Genomic DNA, 7,311 nt, shown 5'->3' on the forward strand with positions numbered 1-7,311 from the left:
GGAGCAGAGTGAGCAAGAAAGAGCGCAGGTGGAGGTCAGTTCAAGAGCTAATCGAGGCCAGGTATATATAAGGCCTTCTAGGCCAGGTAAAGAATTGAGATTCCACTCTTCAGTGATGTGAGAGGTCGCTGGGGGAACCTTTGAGCAAGAGGATATGATAGGATCACTTGGCTCTGGGATGGAGACTGGAATGAAAAGGGACTAGAGGGATGCTGGAAACCATTATGAAAGCCCAGGTGGAAGATCCTAGTGCTGTGGACTAAGGGGGAAGGTGTCAAGACAAAGAGAAGTGGTTGGATTGGAGGTATATGGGGATACGTGGGCTATGAGGAAAGTAGAAGAATCCTAAATTTTTGTTCTGAGTGTCTTGGAGAATGGCAGAGCCATCTACTGAGATTGGGAAACTGGGGAGGAATGTATTTGGTAGGTATTTGTATCTGTATTAGGTTCGGGTGAGGGGAAATCTGTAATTCAGTTTTAAGACATGCTAACTTTGAGATGCATTTAGACATCCCAATGGAGATGAAGGGGTATCCGATATGTGAGTCAGGAACTCAGGCTGGACACAGTGGCAGTGATCAGCACACTAACAGTAAGGACTGGGCACAGACCTGGAAGGAAAGAGGGTCTAGGATGGAATCCTAGGACAGTTTAGCAGTTAGAGGTCAAGAGGAGGGAGAGGAGCCAGCAAAGGAGGCTGAGAAGGGGTGATTGAAATAGGAGGGAATCAAGCGAGTGTTGAGTCCCAAAGCCAAATCAGAGATAGAATATGGATCATTTAATGTCAGTGGGAGGTTGGGTAAGAAAAGAACTGACCATAGGATCTGGCACCTTAGAGATCTTGGACGACCCCTGACAAGACCAGTTTTGGTGGAGCCATAAAGTTGAAAGTGAGACTGGAGTGAGTTAAAGAGAGTTTGGGCAGAGAGGAAGTACAGATGGTGAGCACAGGTGACTCATTCAAGGCCTTTTGCTGTAAAGAGCAGGGAAGTGGGTGAGTAGATGGAGGGGGGGCATCAGATACGGGAAGGGTTTTTAATATAGATGATATGACAACATGTCTGTACAATGATAGGAATGACACAATTAAGAGGAGGAAATTGATGTGCATTAGAGAGAAGACAGCACTGCAGGAAAGGAGTCTGAAAAAGCCAATGGAGAGGGGATGCCAAGAGGCCAACATGAAGGGTAGGATTTAGGAGCACTGGGTCCCATCTGTACCGGGTCCCCTAAAATTCATGTCCACCTGGAACCCCAGAATATGACCTTGTTTGAAGATGCAATTAGTTAAGATGAGGTTATACAGGATTACAGTTGGCCCTAATCCAGTAACTAGTGTCCTTAAAATAGAGACAGAGAGAAATAGGGAGAACGCCATGTGACAATGGAAACAGTGATTGGAGCAACGTGTCTAAAAGCCAAGGAATGTCAATGATTGCCAGCAATCACCAGAGGCTAGGGAGGAAGAACTCTCCCCCAGAGCCATTGGAGGGAGTATGGTCCTGCTGACACCTTGATTTCAGACTTCTAGCCCCCAGTACTGAGAGAGAAAACATTTTTGATACATTAAGCTATCGAGTTTGTGGTGAGTTGTTATGGCAACCGCAGGAAACTAATACCCCATTCTTTGGAAGGACAAAGCAGGCCAAGTGCATGGCTGCAGATGAAGTCATTAGCAAGTTTGGAACTCAATTATTCTTCATGAAATCATTGGATGAAAGTGAGGGGAAAGGAGAGGTATCAGATAGGGGACAGTGATCTGCCTGGAACAATGCTTGTTTAGTCTATTGTCCCCCTAAAACTATAAATAACACCCCCTTTCACTCCTAAGTCTGTCTAGATTTAGATCAAAATGCATAGTTTCTCTGGTGTTAGATATTTGAAGACAAATTTTTAAATATGAAAAGCTGACTTGGGGAGAAAATATAGTGGTGTTGCTGGACGTCCTGAAGGCCCACTGGATATTTGTGGTCATAACTTAATCAGACCAGTCCAACCAGTTAGCATGGCTGTGATTTATCCAATCACATTCAGTTGTTCAGGGACAAGCTAGGCGTCAGATTTAACCAAGGGTGGGATTTGCCATGTGAGTTCACTGGAAGGAGAGAGGGGAAAGGGAGTTAAGAGTATATGTGAGGAAGTGATTATAATGAAAGGATGATGGTTACTGGACCCAAGCTAGATAAGGGGTGTGATAACACAGGGACTGCATAGAGATGATACAAACAAAACTGTTGCTCAATGAACTGGAACAGAGATTGTTCGAGTGAGAAGGACCATAGCGAGTGACAAGGACCTTTGAAATGGCACAGTTCGTGATGGCACATGAGCAACTACCTTGAACTGCATGCTTTCCATGTATAACCATCTTCTGTTTCCTTCACCTCCTTCTTGCTTCCCCTGCTCACCCTGTAAGGACCTGCTGTTGTCCCAGCAGGACTGAGGCAGGAACAAAGTTGAGAACATTGAAGACCTTAAGAACGGAGGGTGAATCTGAGGTAAGAACTGAGGGGTGGAAAAGACCACAGATATTAGGCCTAGGAGAAGCGTGGAGAAATGAAGGCAGGAAAAGGAAAAGAAGGGAACTCCCAGAAACCTAGTCGTCTTTGAATAACCTTAATTGAAAGGAAAAATAAAGAAATGTATTGAGCTGTTTATGGACTCCAGTGATTTTCAATGGTGTGAACCTGTCTTTCCTTCTAGACACTGTGGGCAGAACTCAATTATTATATGCATGTTGTATCATTTTGTCATTTCAACAAGGTAAGAACTATTGGCTGCATTTTACAGTTGTAAGAAGTTAAGGTAAAGACCTTGGGGAGGGCAGGTAGAACTTCTGTTGCCTGAAGTAGGCCCAGACTTCCCGTGGACTATGTACATGGGAGAAAGTTATTTCTTGCAGAGGACCATCCAAATGTTGGGTTTTAAGTCTTGGCTAAGAATTGGTCCTATGACTTTGAAATCTTAGGAGTAGGAGATGGGTGAATAATGGGAAGCAAGCACTATGTTTTTTAGTTGTGCATCTTGTGTGTGTGTCATTGGAATAAGAAACTTGGGACTTAAGTTTCTTGGCCCAATACTCCTTTGTCTAGGAAGATCAAAATGCAATTTTTGTTTGTACGTAGTAAATCAGTGACATTACTGTGAAATAGATGTGTCCATCAGTGTGACTTCAGGTGACTAAATTCTATCAGAGGCTCTCAAGTTTTCGTCTCAAGATCCATTGACACTCTTCAACATGATTGGGAATGCCAAAGAGGTTATGTGTATGTGGGTTATAACTACTACTATTCACTGTTGGAAATTACATTGAAAAACATTTTAAAACAGGAATTCATGCACATAAAAATGACATGCAAGCACACACTCTGTTACCTGCCAGAACAATAAAGTTATCCAAACTCATGAAACTTCTAGAAAAGTCCTTCATATACTGGTGAGAGAATGAGAGTGAAAAATGCCAAAATATCTTGGGATTATTATGAAAACAGTTTTGACCATATGGATCCTTGAAGTGGTTTCAGGGACCCTGAGGGGCCTGGACCACTCTTGTGAGAACTGCACTTCTACAGAATCCTGTAAAAGCTGTCTCTGTTGTAGGTAAAGTTGCATCTTTGAAGATTATATGGAAATGTTTCTTTTCTAAATAGACTACATGGTTCCTACATCTTACATGAGTGTGTATATTCTCATGCACAAAGTTCCCGACAAAGGACCGGACAGAGGCCTAATCTAGGCCCAGAGGCCCCTACACAGGACCTAAGAGCATCTTTATTCAACACAAGCTTCTGGAGGAACCCTAAGAGAACATAACTTAAGTGGACTGGAGAAGCCTGACAGGGGATTTCTCCCCTGTTTCCTCCTTATTCACCTCTTCCTCCTCCTCTTCTCCCTCTTTAATTTTTTAACCTTTTTTTAAGTGAAAAATTCTAAACCTGTGCAAAATTAAAGAGAATAAGCAGTGAGTTGCATGTAGCCATTACCAGCTACAAAAACCACCAGTCCAAGGCCACTCTAATTTCATCTCTACTGACCCATTCCCAAACCCCACACACTAGATTATTTTTAAGCAAGTCTAACAAATTACATCACCTTATCTGAAAACGTGTCAATATGTATCTTTAAAATAGAAAGGCTGATATCTTAAATGCAACCACAACACTACCATCACACCTAAATTAACACTAACTCTTTGATATTGGTAAATACTCAGTTGATGTCCAAATTTCCCCAGTTGTTTCATAAATACTTTTTCACAGTTGGTTTGTATAGATCATGATCCTTGCCCTTCTTTCTTGTTATTTATTTGCTAGAGAATCCAGATCATTTGTCAGCAGTGTCATTTAGCATGTGCTTCTCCACCCAGTGTCTTCTATACGCTGGGAGCTAGATCCAGATTTGGGTTTGTTTGGGGAGTAAGAATACTTCATAGCTGCAGCTGTGCACTCCCACCAGAAGGCACATAGTGTCTCCTTGTCTTCTTTTTGTGATTTTGGCAGCCGCTGATGATTTCTGCCTAGATCCGTTTCAGTAGGGGTTGCAAAATAATTAACATCTATCATTCCTTCCTTATTTATCAGCTGGATACTTCTATTAAATATTTCCTGATCAACTCCTTGGTTGCCCTAAGGTATATTTTTACAGGAAAGGCTGGCTAAGTGCTTCATCCTTTCCTTTTATTTATGTTTTCCAAATCAGAAGTTGGTCTTCTACCATCCTGCAAAGGATCATGAGGTATTTTAGCATCATGATGGACTCAGGAATTTTAACATATTTAATATGTTTCACCCCATTGCCATTGTTTCTCTTCTTATTGCTCAAATTTCTCCTATTTTGGCCAGCAGAAACCTCTTGAAGTTGGTTCTTGACTATTTGAATGCATCCTTGATTTCCACTCTGAAATGATGCTCAGACATCTTGACCACGTCCTGCAACAGATGTGGACTTCACCTGGTTCTTTCACTGAGAAATGGCGTCAAGATAACATAAAGTGAACATCAGCTTTTAGTTATGGTTTGGTCATTGTTTCTAGACTTTTTCAATGAACAAAGCTAAGGGATTTTTTTATAGTTCTTTTAGTTCTTAGGTTATATCCCACAAGGGATGTCCAAGCACATTTCTTTGTTTTAAGGCCATTTGAAATAACTTCTCCATTGCTTGGCTAAGTCACCAATTCACTATACATTCAGAGTTGTTTGTTTTCATTTTGATTTTGATGTTTAGAGATTTCATTTTTATTTTTACTTAATTTTTTAATTGTATAAATATTTACATGGTTCCAAAGTTAATTCTATAAACAAAGTACATTTAGAGAAATGAACCTTCCATCATTTTCCCTCCACTCTATTCTGTCCCTCCTCTTGTAGGTAATCAATGTATTTCATGGTTTATTATTGTATTTTTTAACATAAACAAATAGGCACGTACACTCATATACACCATTTCTTAGATAAATATTAGTATACTATGCACACTTTTGTCTACCTTGATTGTCTCTCTAAACATCATATCCTGTAGATCATTCTTTAGAATTATTTAGAATTATGATTCTTACAGCTGCATAATACTCCATGATGTGGCAGAATCAAGTTTATTCAGTCAGTCACCTGTTGATGGACAGCCTTCTGCAGTTACAAATAATATTGCACAGATTAGCTTTATGCCTCTGTCTTTTTGAGTTCCTGCTAGCCTGTAGCAGGATATCAATTTTTCACTGAATAACTTGACTCCAGAAAATGTACAGATCATTACAATCTGTTGGAAGAGAGGATGCCCAAAAGCAAGCCTCACTCCTGTGGGCAGGGTGCTAGGTTTATTTTAATTTCTAAGAGGAGTGGCCACTGCAGCTGTCAATCATTATGGCAAGGAACTAATCTGGAGAAGACCTACAGGTACTTGCAGTAGGGAGGGAACCTGAGACTCTATGAAAGAGAAACCCATTGGTGGAAGCCATTGCAGAAAAGGTCAGTGAGGTGGGCCTCTCCCAGAATGACCCAGTCCAGGAAGAGGCCCTGGCAGTGCCAGCTGGGGCCTCAGCTGGAGGAACCTGGATCTGTGTTCTCTGAGAATATCCCCATAATTAGTTTTAACTCTCTCTATGTTCAGTTTCTCTTCTTTTAACTCGAAGTCTTTAGTTTTGTGAAATGTTGCCGTGCTATCTTAGTTATGCTATGGGAAATTCAGAGTCAAGCCTGTATGTATGATTGGAATGCACTGATAAAGCAGAGAGTAGCCTTCCCTCTTCATACCCTGCCCCCAGGGCTAAGAGGATGGCAGCAGAAGCAGCTCAAGGGAACACAGTGGCTCCAAATTCCAGGAAGTGAGTGAATACTAATCCTATAGCAATCCTCATAGCACAGAGACTGGTGTCATAGAATTAAGAGATGGTCCAGATTTGGGTCCTTATCAGCCTGTTGAGCAGAGTCAGACTTCCTGATGAAGGAGCGCCACAGAAAAAGCACATAGATGGACAGACACTCAATCCAAAGAGGTCTTTCCTTTTAAGTAGAAAAGGACCATTGTGTGTTGACTGAGGAAATACTAATGATATAACATTAAGTGATTAATAAGCAGACTACAAAACAAGAAGTCCAGTCTATCATTTTTCTAGTTAACCACTTATAAAATGTAAAATACTGATTTCTGGTGTGTAAATAGACATATCAAAATGGAAATGATAGCAAGGAACTCAGAATGAGTGATGAGATCTTGGGTAATTATTTTCTTTGTATTTCTCTTTGTTTTTAAAAGATTTCTATAATGAGTGTGAATTTATTTCAAAATTAAAGTGTTATTTTGGAATAATAAAAAAATAAAAATATCTAACTCAAAAAAATGAGCAAGGCAAGGGCATTAATAGGCAATACAGAAATAAAGAAATATGAATGGGCAATTAACTTAGGAAAAGACCATTAAGACACACTTGTTATAAAAGCAGCTCAGTGTAAAAGAACAGCAAGATGCCATTTTAATTAATCAACTGATGATTTAAAAAATTATTCCAATACTTAGTATTGCCAATAATGAAGAGAAAAATGGCTTATATACAATGTTGGTAGAAAGCTAAATTGTTGCTATGTTTTCTGGAAGGAAATTTGACATTGCTTATCATTCCTCTTAAAATGTTCATACTCTAAGGCCCAGTAATTTAATTTCCATAAATTATTCTAAATTAAAAAATCAGCTATTTTTGTATAAGGACTTATGTTTAGGGTTATTTATAATGCCCAAAAATTATTAAAATGTAAATGTCTAAAATGTTAATATTCTGCAGATAATTAAAATCATGACCTTTAAGAATAGTTAATAACA

This window comes from Camelus ferus, chromosome 9 (assembly GCF_009834535.1).
Source record: "Camelus ferus isolate YT-003-E chromosome 9, BCGSAC_Cfer_1.0, whole genome shotgun sequence".
Taxonomy (NCBI): domain Eukaryota; kingdom Metazoa; phylum Chordata; class Mammalia; order Artiodactyla; family Camelidae; genus Camelus; species Camelus ferus.